This window comes from Carassius gibelio, chromosome B4 (genome assembly GCF_023724105.1).
Source record: "Carassius gibelio isolate Cgi1373 ecotype wild population from Czech Republic chromosome B4, carGib1.2-hapl.c, whole genome shotgun sequence".
NCBI lineage: Eukaryota > Metazoa > Chordata > Actinopteri > Cypriniformes > Cyprinidae > Carassius > Carassius gibelio.
The window spans coordinates 24356882-24375385 of NC_068399.1; the positions used below are offsets into that span (position 1 = coordinate 24356882).

An 18504-nucleotide genomic window follows, 5' to 3' on the forward strand; every position below is an offset into this window, starting at 1 on the left:
CTGCGGGGAAAACAGGTGACTTTGAAGACTTTCCTTTTATTTGGCTGTCCAAGAAAATGAAAATACTATATGCTAGAGATTTATCATTGGATCGTCGCCTGCTGAAACTTTTGAGTCCAAATGGACCACAAGATGAGTGTCACTGGAAATGTAAACAGTACTGTGACTGTAGCTCGGTAGTAATGGTTATACTTTTGTATTTTGAATATGGTACTAATGATTACCATATTCATATACCTTGGTGTCAACATGTTACTCACAGTTACTTTAAGGCAAAACACTACTCGCAAAGTACTGGTTTATGTTTTTATGTTTAAGGCTCTTTATTGGAATCTATGGTTCTCTGATACAAGTCTACATGTATATAGATTGTGAGATAGCCTTTAAAACTTTAACCTTTAAGAACTTTTAATAACACAAAAGATGAGTTTGATGATGTTGGCATGAAAAAGAAAAGTTTAGACTTAGAAAAGTTTGAAGTTTGAAGGTTTTACTCTGAGAAGTCGGAGAAAGTCTATAATTTGTTTTAGCAGATTGTTAACATGTTTCTAGCATGATTTAGCACATTGCCAGCATGATTTAATACATTACTAGCATGTTTCTAGCATGATTAATACATTTCTAGCATCTTGTAGCAAGTTGCCTCAATGATTTAGCACATTGCTAACATGACTATTTCTAACATATTTTAACATGTTGTTAGCATGAAGTAGCATGTGTTTCTGGCATGTTTGTCAAGTTTTAAATGTTAATAGTTTCATCTAGCATGTTTTAATGCTTTTTAACATATCGCTAGCACAAAAAAAAACGTTTCTAGCATTTCAACATATTGCTAGTATTAATTATGTTTCTAGCATGTTATGTTGGCTTTGTCACCCCAACATAATAAGTAATAAAGACACAATTGGGATATATTAAGTTGCTAATTTTGAGATATAAAGACATGTCTTGACAAAGTCACATTCGCAAGAAATTAAATCACAATTATGTAAATCACAGTCACAATTATTTTACTTTGTTCTAATATCTGTCTATGTTGTACTTACATAAATTAAACTGGTAAAAAATGTGTAGCCTGAATGCACTGTAAGTCGCTTTGGATAAAAGTGTCTACTAAATACATAAATGTAATGTAAATGTAAAAATAAAACTAATTTCATTGAAATCAGTTTACATTTAATGTAACACCTCATTCTTTGTAGAGATGTAAACAGTGCTTGGTGTGAAACTAAACATCTGTCACAATGTCTTGACACATAACCTTGCTGGCGGTCGGGATGATTTGGACATGAATTAACATGAGAGTGATTTACTGCTTGATATTTTATTGCAACACGCCTCATTAGAACACATGAGAATGATAAATCATACAAAGTACTCAGTAGACTCCGTCATGTTGGATTTTATGAGGGTTTTTGTTTGTTTTATCTCTTTTATTCGGTGTCCTTAGACACTTTAAAACTCAAGGATCCGAGACCAGGATTTTATTTAGCACAAGATCGGTGATGGACGGACAGACTTCAGCAAGACAGATGGGCAGATGTGGCTTCACAGCAGTATGTTCATTTTGTTCTATATTTCAGTTGAAATGAGCTTTTCAAGTGTTTTTTTTTTTTTTTTCTCGTCTCATTTTTTGAAACTGTCTGTGCTTCACATCTGCTGTGGGAGCTTGAGAATATTCAGATTCTTTATAGAACAGACCCAGACACTCGGATTCTGCTGTTCGCTCCCAGGCTTTGAGATATACACAGCACAATGCATGCTTACATTAAAGTCAGTATCATCTAAATTACTTTATAATGAGTACAGCAAAAGTTAGAGCCAAAATGAAATTACTTATGAAAGTATGTCATAATTCACACTTATTTTCTACAAGTGTAGAGGAGGACAGATTCATAAATTAGCTGAGAGGATGTTTGAGTAAACAGCTCTGTCCTCTTTCACACTCATATCTGAAGGTGTACAGTATTTCAGCCAGACACTATTCCCGTCTGCCTAGACTTTAACTTTAGAAATGTCCATTTCACCTTTGAAGGGACATTTTGCTCCCATATGAGGGACAATTGTACCCATAATCCTGTGCTGACCTTTTGTTCATAGATTGTCTCTATCTATAATTACTTTTTCCCACAATGTGGTGGAGTTATGGGGGACAGGGGGTTGGTGTGGGTTCAATGGCGGTAAATATGTTATATAATCCTGAGTTATATAAAACTGAGATAAAAAAAAAAAGTAAAAGAAATTGTAGGTTTTTAAACCATGCAACTAGACAAACATGAGCTTAAACAACTTTTTAAAGGAAGGCTCCAGTTTCGATACAAGTTGAGTTCAATTGACAGCACTTGTTGCATAATGTTTTATATAATATAATATAATATAATATAATATAATAGATTTTAGTTTGACTATTTTCTTTATTGTGTGTGTGTGTGTGTGTGTAGTAATAAGATTTTTTTATTATGTAAACTTTATTTAATTGTGTGTGTAGCCATATATGTGTGTGTGTGTGTGTGTGTGTGTGTGTCTGTGTGAATGCACACAGTTGTCTCATGTCAACACTAACAGTTTATAATATTTAATGCAATTAATCTTGAGACATGAAAATGTATTTATTTTAAATATATTTATAATAATGTGACGTCATTTTAAAGTTAATATAATATAATTTTAATATTGAAATTTTGTCGTTTAAATTTTATATTTTGTCACACACACACACTTTATTATCATAGTAGTGCATAAAAAATATATCATATTTAGTCTTAAGCCTATAATATCATATTTAATATAATATTTAATCTTAAAAGTTTCTAAATAGTATTTTTTAATAATATATAATATTACATTTAATAATTTAGATTTTCTTTGTATGTGTGTTTTATCTCATGTTAACATTTAAAGTATATAATATTTAATCTTAAGGCTATTTATTTATTTATTTATTTTATTAAGCAACAATCCATTATTTTTGACTTTGACATGGTGCTACAAGTGCTTTCAGTTCAGCTCAATTTGCATTGAACCCTTTAATGTTCCCTTAATAGGCTTTAATAAACACTTAATTTTTTCAGTCAGTTCACATTGTTTTAACATTGTTAGACTTGCGTTCCAGTTCACCGTTGTTTCCAGATTATTTTTTCTCTGCAGCTTGCCGACTCCAAACGACACACTGTCCTTACCCTCTCCGAGCTCAGCTGGAGGGATGTTGCTGATACCCATGATGCTTTAGGTTACGACTGAGTGACAGATGCTGTAACACTGGCAGAGGTTCAGTGAATTGGATTAGCATTAAGGATGTTTGAAGCTTCCCTCTTTTTTAATTAACAGAAACCTCTGACAAATATTTCAAAACCCTCGGCAATGACCGCAAGCTCATGAGAAGATGAAATAAACGTGTGTGCCGTAATGTTACTCTGGCTACACATGAAAAAAATTCTATTTACCGATCTGATCTCAGAAATGCAGGATCCTTTCGGCTCTGCTTGTGCTGTTTTACTGTGCGCATCTGAAATCAAGCACATCGAAGGGTCAAAAGGTGCAGCAGAACCAAGCACACACTCTGACAGCCGTGAGAAACATACTAAATGCTCTCACAGACGGACAGACCTTTCCTCACCTCCTCAACACCCTCTGTGAGTTTCAACATCTGCACTCTGTGTTAATGAACTGATTAGTCCGAATGAAGAAAGGATAGTTTGTAGCGCTCACCATGCTGCCAACTGTCAGCGCCGCTAGTCAAATGAGCGCTGGAGATGTTTGGACTCTCTGTCACTGTTGAAGCTTGAGTGGATTTTAATTAGCGTGAAGATGATTGTACTGATTATAACATGGGTGAGAAAAATCGCTTTTTGTTGTTATTGCTGTAGAAATTAAAGTGGGATAAAACAATAATTGGCAGATCCCCAGAAATATTAATGTAGGACAATGTGAAGATCAGAGGATCAAATATCTTTTTTTTTTTTTTTTGTACTTCTGTATTTATATTTATGCATAATTTTTTTTTATTATTATTGAATTTAATTTTCATTCACACCTGAATTTTAAATAAAAATGTAGCGTATTCTAAAATGTTTAATGTAATCCCGATCAATTGAATGAAGCTGTGTTACCTTGATACAAATATATATTATGTAAACACATACTTTTATGTTGAATGCAATTAATTGCGATTAATAAATAACAGCATCATTTATTTTCATATTGTGTGGATATTTTAGGAGCTAAAATATGGTCACTATTTCTAGTCGTGTTCAGTTTCCAGGCCTACTGTATTATAAATCACCGTTTTACATTTTTGTAGTTCTTAATTACTCTTGCAGTGTGACGAATGACTTTCATTTGAACAGCAGGATTAACATTTAGTCATGATTGTCTAAAAGTTTCCTAATTTACCTAAAATCACTCTAATAATAAATAATGTAAATAAAATTTATGTTAATTCTCATATATAACAAACCCACATACAAAAACCTTGTGCACATACGGTACCAGTCTAGAAATTCTTATTCTGAAATCTGATATGAAAACCAGGGACTATTATGCATTGAATTTTAAGCTCACACATTAACCGTCAGTCACTCTTCCATTGTAATGCAGGTCCATGCTCCCCCTTAATCTAAGTGAGAAATTAAACAGTGTTTACTTTGGCTTAAAAACTAACTTAGTCATCTTTTGTTCCCATTCATTAGTGATGGCAATTTCCTTTGTGCAGATGAGAGTGAGAGAGGATTGATTAAATTCTGCATTAAAAATGAAAAGTGTGCGAAAAGAAGGTCACAGAGTGACTTTACCCGCTCTGAAGGGCTTTACAACTTTGTACAGTAAGAAGATACGATTCTGTGTATATATATATAAATCAAACAACTCTTGATTGATTTCTCCTGAGGGAGGATTATGAATGAAATAAATCTGTCATTGGACATCCATTATCACACTGCCTATTCAAGTTTATTGGGTTAACAAAACTTAAATGAATCATACAGTATCTCTACAGAGATATCTTATTCTATCTCTATATCTAGAAAAAGTCTCTACAGAATTAATCATATCTTTATCCTACAGCACCAGCTGTTACATAAGTGAAAAAAAGCACTGACATCTGTAGATAGACACGAGGAGAAAGCATCATGGGAATCTGGCAAATTTAGAAATCGGAGCTTTGCTTTTATCACATTTCTCCTGCTATACTCAAGTCGTCTCTCTAAGCAAGTTAACATGATAATCGCAGCGCACGTATGACTGATCTGTCTTTATGTGGGATGTCTCTCAGCAAGGTAATTCCCTCGACTTCCCTGTGATATCGTGGCATTTGTCCAGTCTCCTTTCAGGAATGAATGACCAATCATTTCCTGTTGTGACAGGCATTTAGATGAATGTGATCTTGTGCTATGGTGTCATCCGCTCTAATGGAGTCACGGTAATTATTGCGCTCTAGGGAACGTGATGTTTTATCAACAGGACTCTTGATAAGCTGTGAAGATGCACCCTGCAAATAGAAGCTGACGTCAGGGGTATTATCTAAAAAAGCATCCAAAAAAAAGTGTATTAAAAAAATATTTGGCTTTGCAGTACACCTATTACTTATGGAAAGTCAATTATATTGGGGTCACATGAGTCAAATTCAACATTTAATTGAGGCAAATGCAAAAAGCATCCATTTAAACCCTGGTTTGTCCTTTGAGATGTAACTGTTTACTTTTATCTGTGTTCTTTAGTTGTTTTAGCAACCCTGTTTATTGTCACAATTGAATTTCAATAGTTTCATGCCTCTGGCAGCCAGTCATTTGCCACAAAAACACATTGTGGTCGACACAAACCATATTTATCTTTGGGTGTGATCCTGTGTTGTTGCTTTTAACTTGTGGTTTTATTTTCCAGTTTTATAGGATGAATACATCTGATGAAGACAAGTTTCAACCTGTCCACGCCGGCATCCGGCTACATTGACTGTAGCTTCTGCCTTGTATCAGATGAATTTGCACCAGAAATGCAACCTATGACTTCAACAGCAAAAATAATAATAATAATTATTATTTAGAGCCTCCTCCACAGTTGTTTTTTATATCCTATCCCTGCACGATTATACAGTATTTAAAGGTGCAATTATTATTTTTTTCTGCTGTCATAAACCCTGTAAAAGCACATTTGACTTACTACTTTTTCAGAATTCAAATAAAATGTTTATATATTTTTTGAGGTATAAAATTCAGAGATAGATGAATGGATGCAAGATTATGATAGATAATCCTAAAGCAGTCCATGCACGATTATATGGCTGGTTGCATTTTATTATTAGCATTGGGTTTTCTGCCAAAACAGGGTTTAATAAAAAAATTATAATTTTTATGTAATCTGTATGTGTGTGTGTGTGCGCGCGCGCGTGTGTGTGTGTGATATGAGAATATATGGCCATCAACCTCCGAAATCACTCTAGAATACGAATTAAACACTCTGGGTTGCCACTAATGCATTTTCCCTGTCTCTTAAGGCTAGCGTCAGCCAGCAAAGGGAGCCAAGTATTCAAGCTCAACGCTTTGAAAGCATGGGTCGACGTCTCAGCTGAAAAGAGTAGCTTTAGATGCTAAGCCCGTCCAGGAAGCCTCAGAGCACACTCTCTGAATCCCACCATTAACGTCCATGGATAAAGGTAACAATGATTCACGCTAAAGCCGATAGCGTCAATCGGCAGCATTCGTCACCGGTGGCATTCGGCTGTCAGCGCAGGTGATTCATTATGCTTAGCTGATTTTAATTAGCTTTCCTTCCACAGCTAATTGGTCACAGATCGTAAGCAGAAAAGAGTCTGTGCCTCAAGGCGAGGTGTTAAGACGACTAGAGCGCTTATATCAAATCTGATTTAAGTAATAAGCATTTTCAAAAGGCCAGCTGGCTATCAGTGGCAGGTACATGTCATGTGACCTTTTTAAAAGGCGTGCGTGGAAATGTAGCAGTAAAGTGTGTTCTAGCTCTCTGTGTTTCCTCCGTTTCTGTTGCCTCTTTTCTTCTATGAATTCAGATGAGCTAGATTTTGCTTTTATTGTGAGAAGAAAGCAATATCAGTACAGAGGCTTGTGACAGCTTCAGGAAGGCGAGTTATTTGTGAGTATCTTATCAGCAGCTGTGGCAGCAGACGTATGGCGTGACTTTATCTGTGACAGAGGAAGCCATCACGCACAAATACACACAAACATGTGTGTGCAGACACATGAAGTTCAGACTTCAGTGCTTCATGTGTGTCTGCACCTTCATATGCCGCATCTGCCGCTTGTATCATTGCTCTGATCTGTTTACTTACAGGAGAACTTGGAAGGAGGAAAAATGCTTAGAGTTTTCATTTTGAGCACAAACGTGCTCGTTGCAAATACAATGTAAAAAAAAAATCTGTAAAATATACTGTAAAAAACAGGCAGCTGTGGTTGCCAGAATGATACCGTAAAAATACAGTAACACCGTTTTAAGTTTAACGCTCTTACCTTATATTTACAGTTTAATACCGTAATTTAACTGATATAGGCTAATGTAAATATGCCAACTTATTGAAGTACTAAAATCTGTTTTTTACCTTTGTAATAAATTAAGCAGGTGGTGATGAGAAAGTAATGTTATGAAACAAAGCCCATTACAAGCAGATTTTAAATAATAAGATACATGGAAGGTGTACAGTGTCATTAACACAAGCACCAAACACCATCATGGTAAGACTCATTAAACTGAAATATGCAATAAACTTTAATTTAACAACATTATATGTAACATACAACCCTAATAAACATAACACATAAGAAAACAAATAAAAAGAAACATAGTTATTTCAAAGAAAAAAACTGCAAATTCAAACAAATTTTGAAATGCAAAGCAGATAATTTGGGGAATGTCAGTTTGTTTTTTCCCTGTAAATTTTCCAGGAAATTACCGTTAACCATTTAACAGGTTTGTATTGTAGCATTTTCACAGTTTTTTACAGTTAAAATCACAGTCATTTTTTACAGTGTAGCAGTTCATTAGTAGTCTTTATAATTTCAAATGCCTCAAGTGTGTGCTCAAAACCTGGGTTTTTGCGTGTCTAGAACAATATAGCCTGTTATAATTTAATGTGTCACCCACTTCATGGTCCAACCATTGCATAAAATGGAGATGCATATACTGTATTGCTGAGAGATTGTTTTTTCATAGCTGAAGAAACACAATTTAAAATTTGTTTCATTCTGTAATTTTACTAGTATGCATATACTATTATAGTATTTATAAATGTTTAAGTATGTTTTCGATCTTCATTTTAAGCTTTCTGTTTTATTTTTTGACATATCTGTATAACTTTTGATTTATTTTTAATCATACTCTTGGTTTCTATTTATGCAGTGCTGTGCTGAGTAGCCCTGCTCACCATTAAATCTCATTGGTCCAAAATCTCACACCACATAGGTGTTTATTATTCAACATCAAACATCGTCTGATTGGCTATGATTGTGTCCCATCAGACAGACAAATTTAGTTTAGGAAGAAAAGTTTCATGCTGAAATCTCCAATCTTGGCAGATCTGAGAATAGTTTAGGACATTGTTGAGTTGTCTCCTAAAACTTCACAGAGTTTGCCAGAGCTTTCTTACTCAGGAAAAAAATCTAAGGAACAACAGTCTCCGGTTACTTTTCATTTCATGTCATTGTCTAAGAGAAACAATAGAGATATTTAAAAATATATCTCATTTGCGATTTTTCTGTCCTATGGGGTGGACACCTTAAATAGGATTTGACTAAATGAATTTGCCTGAGATGCTTTGCTCTAAGCATTTTCAACAAAACTATCAGTGTGCTTTGAAATTGTATAGCCCTGAAAGCACTAAGGATATCGCTTGCACCATTTATATTGCATTACAAAACTGGAGACTGTGGGTGTCAGAATTGCCTTCAGCCTGTCTGTTGTCCCGGCCTACGTTGCTCCGAGAGATGGCAGACGAGGTAAATTGAACTGATCTGTGTTGATTAAGGTTGAATGGAGGGCAGAAGAGAGCAGGGACTCGAAGGTCACCCCCTTTATCTATAATCACATCACAGTGGAGCTCTACTGGTGGATCAGCGTCTCATAATTACTCATTATTCATGAGTCGGTCAGAGAGAGAGAGAGAGATTCACATGATGTACTGGTCCCTTGCGATCCTGAAATGGCAGCTACAGGAGATGTTTAGTTAGAATAATGACATAAATGTTAATCCTGCTGTTCAGACGGGTAATGAACTACCTGTGTTTGTTCCCAGCTGTTAAAACACAGCCAACTAAAATGCAGAGATTAAAGGTTAAAAACACCCTTGCTCATCAAAATGTTCGGCTTGTCCCGTGGCCTCTTTTCCATGTCTGCTGGATCATGCAGTTTTAGGGGATCAATATCCAATCCTTCTTATTACAGATTAATCCCTGAATATCCCAGCTTCATTAAAACTATATCTGACTGTTGCTATGTTCAGAATGCAATGCTGTATAATACTTAGCATTCTGAACTAACAATAAAACAGTTGCATGCAATTCAGTGAGTGGCACCTCTAAATTTATGCATTTTTTAAATTGCAGTTTGCAACCTGCAAACCTAATCTAGTTGTTTAACAAAGCTGGCATTGTGCATTATGAATATTGTGGGCTCTTTGTCAGATTGCAAGTTGCTTCGGATAGAAATGTTGGCAAAATGCATAAATGTAAATATGCTAGCAATCATACCATTTACTACAACGCAAAAGCTGATAGATCTCTGCTGATTCTGTAGCCAATGAGCTTGCTTGCTCAATTTTTTTATTTTTTGGTTCAGTGTTTGCTGTAAGCTTGTCCTGCAGCACTAGTTTCTATGAAATCATCCACCTCCCCAGCACCACCTGTCTAGATCTGCTAGAGGATTTATTTATTGTATATTCGTGCATCAGCAGCATATTTTACATACTCAAAGCAGCATTTCTGTGTATCTGTTGGCAGTAGTAAGTCCAACCAGCATCGGCAAATATATCTTGTTCATGAAAAAATCTAATATATTAACATGCTATTTCAAGAGTTGTTATAATTGAATTGATATTCAGTGTTTTAATTTGTTTTGAAAGGGTTAACCTCTTATATTTTGCTGTGTTCATCATGAAGTGATAATGTTGGTATTCTGGAATATGAGGGTGAGTAAACAGACAGAATTTTAATTTTTTGGGTAAATATATCATATGTGTTCTTCTAAACCTTTTTGTTGTACAGTACATTTTATAAAGGGTATTAATATTATATCAGTTCAATGAACATGCTTCTCTTGTGATCATCTGAATGTGCTTTTAATGTGGAAATTACTCCAAGGACATTCTTGTTTGTACAACCGATTGCATCAGTGATTCCCATATTACGTTCCATCATAAAACACGATTATCAGCGCAAAAGGAACGAACCGAAAGACCATGGTTAAAAAAAAGAGTCCTATTTTTTCCTTTGATAAATCCTGTCTCTTTCAGTTGGGGGTGTCTAGAGAACCAGAATAGATAGAAGTCAAATTCATCATCGCCTCATATTTCATATAGAGTTCTGCTGCAGTGCACACAGTTTATTACAATGCTTCATGAAGCTGTCTCCTCAAAGTGCTCAGAGAGAACGAAGTTCATTCAAATGGCTTTGATGCCGATCTGAAATTCAGTTGCATTGTGTCAAAGAAGAGCCAAGTCCCAAGATGCCTGCTGCTTGAAGCACCATCCTTCTCTATTGTTTTTTCTCTAACCGTTTAAGTACTATTGTTAGCTGTTTGGAGCAAAAACAGTTTTCAGTTCTAAAAAAAGTAGGTAAAATCGAGGTTAACGCAACATTGCACTTAGTTTAATGAAGAACAGAGAGAGAAACGGCACATTGTGTCACTGCTCCAGATTCGTGTTGCTCACTCACCTTAAGCGTAGCTCTTTTAGAGAAAGACAAGGAGCAGAAGATAAAGGTGACAGCTAAAGATATACATTGACGTGATAAAAAAGTTAAGTCTTCTTCTTCTAAGACACATTTCCTTTGGCACTGTGGCCCCGGCTGTGGAGCCAAGGCAGTCATTATGGGTGAAAAACTGTCCCAGTTCAGGGCCCTGACTTTATTGGAATTGCTCGTAAGTGTCACTACGTCACACTTGTCCCCCGAGGTGTATTACTCTATGGTGAAATAAGTGCTGGGTGATAAAAGAAAATTCTCTATAAGTCGTATCAATGCCAGAGGGAGCCCGCAAATGCAGAAATGGCACTGCACAGTTGTACGGACAATATATTGGCAGAAATAAATTTGACTTTGAGCAAGCCAGTGGAACACAGGTTTTCTGATCAGAGAATGTTTGAGCTTTATGAGCTAAACGAAGCCTAAACCAAGAACTGAATAAGAGACTGTTCAATTAATAAAAAAAATTCCAAATGACATTAGATTCAGTTAATAGTTCCATTCCATCTCAACAATGTCCTAAGCTATTCTCAGATCTGCCAAGATGCCCAATAAATAGTGGGTGGGTAGTGGGCGGGTGTTTCTGTTCAACAATCCAAAACATGTTAAATAAAGTACGTGCATCCATAATAAAAACGTGCCTCACATGGCTCCGGGGGGCGGGGGGTGGTGTGTTTGGGGTTTATGAAGTCCTGTAGTGGATCCATGCGTTTCTTGTAAAAAAAAAAAACCATATTTCAAATGTAATTAACACTTTTCTATCCGTCATACGTGGAAGCAGTTCTGGCGAATGATGTTGGACGTTGGCATTGCATGATAAGTGACGAACGTGGAAAGAGAACAAAAATAGCCAGCCATGAATTAGAAGCACAAAACAAGGATTTGTAAAGAAAAATGTTGGAGGATTTTGATATAATCCAAGAGGAGACTGCTGAAGTAAGGAAACTTTGCTTCCTTAAACAAACAAACTTGTGAGACTAGCATATCTCAGAGGTTGCAAGCGCATGTGTCCAACGTCATCTGCTGGAATGTTTCCGCAGACAAGAGTCACAAGAAGTGAAAGAAAAGTGTTTATTACTTTTGAAATATGGATATAAAAATCAATTAAATAATTATTAAATAATAAAATGTTTTACGCATTTAGTTTGAAAACTCCGGGGTTGCTTTCGGAAACAATGGCGTGGCTGCCCACGTTGATGACTGTGTAACCGTATCTCTTGAGTATGTCGCTGTATTTGTTTTGGCATGACTCCCAATTGACATTTTCGGCCGCCTTGTAATCATTAGTTACTTTGAGTAACAATTCCACCTCAGCATCTGTCCACACAAAGACATCCTTGCATCATGCTCATTGTTGAACCTGCCAGTGACTAGCCAATTGACTTTGTGTTTACACTTTTACACGCATGCCAAGTGTGCATGAATCAAGTCAAGTGACATGCGTTTTCAGTAGTGTAGACTGAGATCGTTTCTGAAATGCAGCTAAAATGCCAGTGTAAACGCAGATCATTTTAATTCTAAAATGCCGTATTAAAACAAAAATGCACTTGTGTGAACTGGGTCTAAATTATAGGTGAGCCCAATTATTGCATTTATTTTTTGCTGGCTCCAAACAAATCCGTCTGAAAATGTCTGTTTGAACAGATTTTGCTGTATTTATTTTAAATGTGTTTATTATTGAAGGTATTTTTCATGATTTGTTGATGATACCTAATATGTTAGCTAATGTTAACAAATTGAACCAATTGAAGTGTTTACATGAGGAATAATTCTAGTATCCTGCTTTTAAGGGGGATTCTGTATTGTATAATAGGAAGAGTCAGAATTTGTCCCATGAGTTTTGTGAACATGGAACTTTCTTGGCTATAATAAAACACTGTTTGGAGTTTCTCCTCTGACAGGTTGAAGCAGACAAATGAGAAGATTCACAGCCCACCTGAAGCCCAGGAGAACGCCGTCTGAGCAGGCATACCAGCAGAGGCCGCTACTAATTATCAAGATCCTCTTCATGAGTGACATCTGCCTCCTACCCGTCTATTAGAACATCACCAGCGGCTTGAAGAAAAAAAACAAGGAGAAACCACACAACAACAGGGGCTTCCACTATGCTTTGTTAGCTCAACATTGTCACTGTGAAGGTGGTATCTGTTTTGTATTTTACACAATTATTTATGTATTTTTAGTGCGTGAATTCTGTTGTGGGCTTATGGTGCGATAACTAAGGTCCATCTGATGACAGATGCGGTCTGGTTTATGATGAGAGGCTTTCTAATTAGCAAGATCAATGCAGAAAGTAATTTATTCAGGGTCATAAGCTAATTGGTGCCAACTTAACCCTTTCATAATCACATATGAATTTCGTAAATGTGCTTTCAGATTTGTTTGTATAATGTACTCTCTTATAGGGTTATTTTGTTATTTTAAGAAATACGAAACCTCTTTATCTCTTAATAGTAACAAAATATGAACTGAAATCCAAATTCAGCTGCAATTATGCAGCATGGTGACTAAACAGGTGATTAATTCTTCATCTTCTGGCCTCCTGATGTAAGTAATACTGATGTTGACTATGGAGACTGTAGGCATGGTGACGGTTCGTCTGTCGAGCGGCTGCCCATTGATGACCTCGTCCGTCTGAGGCATCTGGCGCTCAGTGATGCGCTTCTTCTCTGTCTCATGCTCTATCAATCCCAATGACGGAACACAGCACCAGACTGGACCCGCATGGCCATAAGAGGTGCTGGAGTCAACCCGATCGACAGCCTAGCTCACTTCTCTGGTCTAAGGTCAACACTGGGGTCACTCAGCACCTAGAGTCACCCTGGGTAATGCTGGATTCACTCATGACATAAAAAATCCCTGGACGTCTTTTCGATTGCCTTTGTACACAAGGACAGGTTCAGTCAAAAGTTAATGCAAAATATCCTTTGAAAACCAAAAAAGCAGTGCATGCTATTTTATTGCAAATTAAATAGCAGTCCATTCTAATTGTTGTGCATTCTTAACAGTATTAATTCTTGTAGTACTTAAAAATATTATGTATGTTAAAGTAAAACAAACTATTTGTAGTGGCAACTAAATAGCAGTCCATACTGGTACGCTCTAAATATGTAATGTAAGTACATTCTAAAAATAAGTGCATAATGGCTGTAGTGCAGACTAAATAGCGGTAAACAGTTGTTGTGCATTCTTGAAAGTAGAATATACAGTATGAGTGACAGTACAGAGTCAGACCAAAAGTTTGGACACACCTTCTCATACAAAGAGTTTTCTTTATTTTCATGACTATGAAAATTGTAGATTCACACTGAAGGCATCAAAACTATGAATTAACACATGTGGAATAATATATGGAATTATATACATAACAAAAAAGTGTGAAAATGTGTCATATTGTAGGTTCTTCAAAGAAGCCACCTTTTGCTTTGATTACTGCTTTGCACACTCTTGGCATTCTCTTGATGATCTTCAAGAGGTAGTCACCTGTCCTGAAATGGTCTTCCAACAGTCTTGAAGGAGTTCCCCGAGAGATGCTTAGCACTTGTTGGCTCTTTTGCCTTCTGTCTGCGGTCCAGCTCACCCCTAAACCATCTGGATTGGGTTCAGGTCCGGTGACTGTGGAGGCCAGGTCATCTGGCGCAGCACCCCATCACTCTCCTTCTTGGTCAAATAGCCCTTGATGCCTTCAGTGTGACTCTACAATTTTCATAGTCGTGAAAATAAAGAAAACTCTTTGAATGAGAAGGTGTGTCCAAACTTTTGGTCTGTACTGTATATGCATAATTGGTAGTAGTACACTAGTTGTAGTGATTACAAGTAATGTGTATTTGCAAAAGTAATGCAGTTTATTTGTAGTGCTAACAAAATAGTAGTCCATACTAGTACATACTAAATAGTAGTAGTGCATACTGTTTGTAGTCCATATTTGGGATATGGTACATTCTGAACAAACTTACTAGAAAGTTGCACTCAGTTGTATCCTTTGAAAACCAAAAAAGTAAAGTAGTACATACTATTTACGGCACAAACTAGATGGCAGTACATGCTAATTGTTTTGAAAATAGAATATACTGTACAGAACTAATAATATAATGTACATATTGTACAAGGTTACGTAATGCGCTATTTGTAGTAACAACTAAATAGCAGTCCATACTAGTCCTTAGTACATTCTAAATAGAAGTGCATACTGGTTTAAGTCCATATTTGGGAATAGTACATTCTAGCTATATACATACTAAAAAGTAGCACTATACTTCTATTCTTTAAAAACCTCTAGTACCCTTGAAAACCAAAACAAAGTAGTTTGTAGTGCAAACTAAAAAGCTGTACATGCTAAGTGTTGTGCATTCTTTGAGTAGACAGTACTGGTTATTTACATATTTGCTAGTAGTACACTAGTACTAAGAAATAATGTGTATTTGGTGAAATAATTAATGCAAGCATATTCCGCGGTACATTCTAGTAATTTTATTTATAAAGCACATTTAAAATAAACCTTAGTTGGCCAAAGTGATTTACAATATATTGAGAAAGAAAAATAAAAGCAAGTAAAAAAACATAGACACATTACACAGATTTACAAGCACAAAAAAAGATGCATTTTTATTTGAATTCGGCTAAACAGTTCTGACAGGTAATGTCAGGCTGTTCCACAGCTTAGGGCCAGATACTGAAAAAAGATTTCAGGCAAGAAAGGTGACAATTTTGGGATTTACAGTAAGTGACCTAGAAGGATTGTAAGTAACAATTAAATCAGAGATATTTAGAAGCAAAGTTATTGAGAGCTTTGTGAACAAATAACAGAATTTTGTAGTCAATTTGATATTGGACTGGCATCCAATGCCAAGTACATAAGAATTGTGTGATATGATTTCATTTGCAGCTACCCATGAGTAGAAAGGTAGCTGCATTTTGAACCATTTGATAATAAAAGTGGTATGATATCCCAAATGTACTCAGTTGATCCCTGAAGTAGCATATATAAAGAAATTAATAATGGTACTAAAATTGATCCCTGGGGCACACCACATGTAAGGTGAGCCATCAAGAATGAATTGACACCTTAACTGACAGAAAAAAAAAAAAATTTGACAGAAAAGATTTTGAAACTGTACCTGAGATTCCAATCGAGCATTCAAGCCGAGATTAAAGAATCCTATGATCCATGAAGTCAAAAGCTGAACTCAAATGTAACAGCACTAAAGCCATGGTATCACCAGTGTCTGTGATCATTAAAATATAATTGAAAATGTTAAAAGAGAAGACTCAGTGATCTGAAGGGTTTTATTAAGCACTTGTGGTGTTAGTATAATTTAATTGTGTTTGGAAATAGTACATTCTTGCTAGAAAGTTGTATGAATATATGTTTCTGAATATAGGTTTGTTGAAAAGCTACTAAATGGTGTGCAGTGCAGGGAACAGGAGTCATTCTGCCCTCAGCTCCTGCAGGAAACAGCCATCAGATGCAACAGGGTGATGCCGCTTACAGTTTCCATGGAAATCCAAGTTAGTAGACCACATGCAACAAGGTTCAGTGGCTCAAAAAATCTCAAATGCTAAAAAGATTTAACAATCTGCATGCAGTTAATTCTCACAATGCTGTCAACTGTTTGCTTTGTAAATGAATGCCTATTTCAGTTCAACTCCCCCTAGTTTACTATATACTTTTCTAAATTACTATTCTTGAGTCATGCAGCTGTGCTTTATGTCACTGTACAGTTGCTAAGCTGAATCATCTTGGTTGCATACAGTTGTTATTTCCATTGCTAATTATTGCAACACTTATTTTTAACAGTGTTCAGCTGATAATCTGCAATGTAGATGCCATAACTACACTTTATATCTCTACAGCATATTCATAAATTAGCCATGCTTTCTAACAATATTTTTCCCAGTAAACATATAAACGATAGTTTCTTTATACTGTAATAGGCAACTTATATTTGACGTCACCGCTCATGACAGTTTGTGGTAAAGGGTTTGGGATGAGACTGAGATAAATGTAAATGTTATACTGTAGATTTCTCCAGGTCTTATTATAGATGTTGTTGTGCTCATTGTTACTGTTGTGCAAATATGTCAAACTCTGACCCCTAGTGGTGGATTGTGATATAGGGGTTACTGTTTGAGAAGCTTAATATTAACAACAAGAGGGATGATTCACTTTCAGTGCTGTAGAACATTATGTAATTTAAAGCACTTGTATTGAATAGCTGGTGATCAGTAACATGGCTGTACGCTCTAAAAGACAAACCTTGAGACTATATTGCTTTTGGTGACCATTTGTGCTTTTTTATTTATTTTTTCTTCACTGTATGCAATATTTTTGCACAATGTGGTCAGATTAAACCAGATTTACAAACCTGTACATTTGTTACATAGAACTATTTTTGAATGTGGCTAAGAAAATTAAAATAAAGACAACATACACGGGTTAGGGTTAAGGTTAGGGTTAGACTTGTTACTATAGCCATACATTTCCATTTAATAAAAGAGCTTATCATGTAACCCCCGGAGGAAAAACATGATTGTTACAAATTGGAGTATCCGGATTTATATCAGGAATTTTCAAATATACCTTGATTTGTTTCCAGACTTTAATTAGATTTGAAATAACTGTTTCCATTTATATATTTCGCATCAATTTTGATGAGACTATTAAGCAGAGCTGTTAATGAAGTCTTATTACAAGAAGCTTCCTCAATTGCTAACTATTCAGGCTTGTCACCTATCCCCACTGAACCAATCTTTCTCCACCACGCTAAAAGTACTCAAGTTAGCTGCCCAGTAATACATATTAAAATTGGGAAGCCCAAACCCTTCTTGATACTTAGGTTTATTTAGATGTTTCTTGTTAATGCTAGCTGTCGTCTTGTTCCAAATGAAGCTGGATATAATAGATTCTAGCTGTTTAAAATTATAAAGGGGATGAAACAGTGCTTGAGGTTTAATACTCCCACTGATAATAAAATGCCATGTGCTTGATGTGTATTTGCAGGTATCATAAGGGAAAAAGTGAATTTTCTTTCATCTGATCCACATTTTTCCCAAAGCTACACTCCACAGCAGCAGTGGATGGAGGGCAGATGTTTCTCTCAAGAGCTCAAATCCCTTTAGCATAATGATCTAGTGCAGCTCCAGCTAAATATTTGATAGTCGGCCCAGTGTGTATATATGTGTGCATTTGATGTTTGTTTGGTCCTGTCACACTGGGCCTGTTTGAGGTCAGATAAAGGCTGTTCCTGATTCCACAGGAGGGAAAACACAACCCCGGATGCTCCTCATGATAGGCCGGGAGATTGTTTGAAAAAGCCCCAGTTCTGATAAACACCCTGAATATGAGTTACCAAAAAAAAAAAAAGCATGTCAAAACACAGCAACAAGTTCCCGCTTCTGTCTCCTATCAAGAAAAACATGTTCTCTCTGCCCCGGGAACGGGTGCTCTCATCCGTGTTAAACAGTCGACTCCCCCCTGAGAGCTGGGGTGAAGACAGAAACCGAGCCTGTATCCCGAAGGCTAACCACTCGCTCGCATCCCGCAGAGAGCCAGTGACGCCATCCGCGACTCACCAGCTTTCTCTGATCACTC

At 36.2% G+C, this 18504-nt stretch overlaps 1 long non-coding RNA gene across 1 annotated transcript in view; it reads left to right on the plus strand.

Annotated features, from left to right (window-relative positions):
• LOC127956296 (uncharacterized) overlaps positions 1 to 13973 on the plus strand; it is a 45380-nt gene extending 31407 nt beyond the window's left edge. The window contains exon 3 of the long non-coding RNA XR_008153524.1: positions 12815 to 13973. This is a non-coding gene — a long non-coding RNA (uncharacterized LOC127956296). The remainder of the gene's footprint in view (positions 1 to 12814) is intronic.
• The last annotated feature ends 4531 nt before the right edge of the window (positions 13974 to 18504 follow it).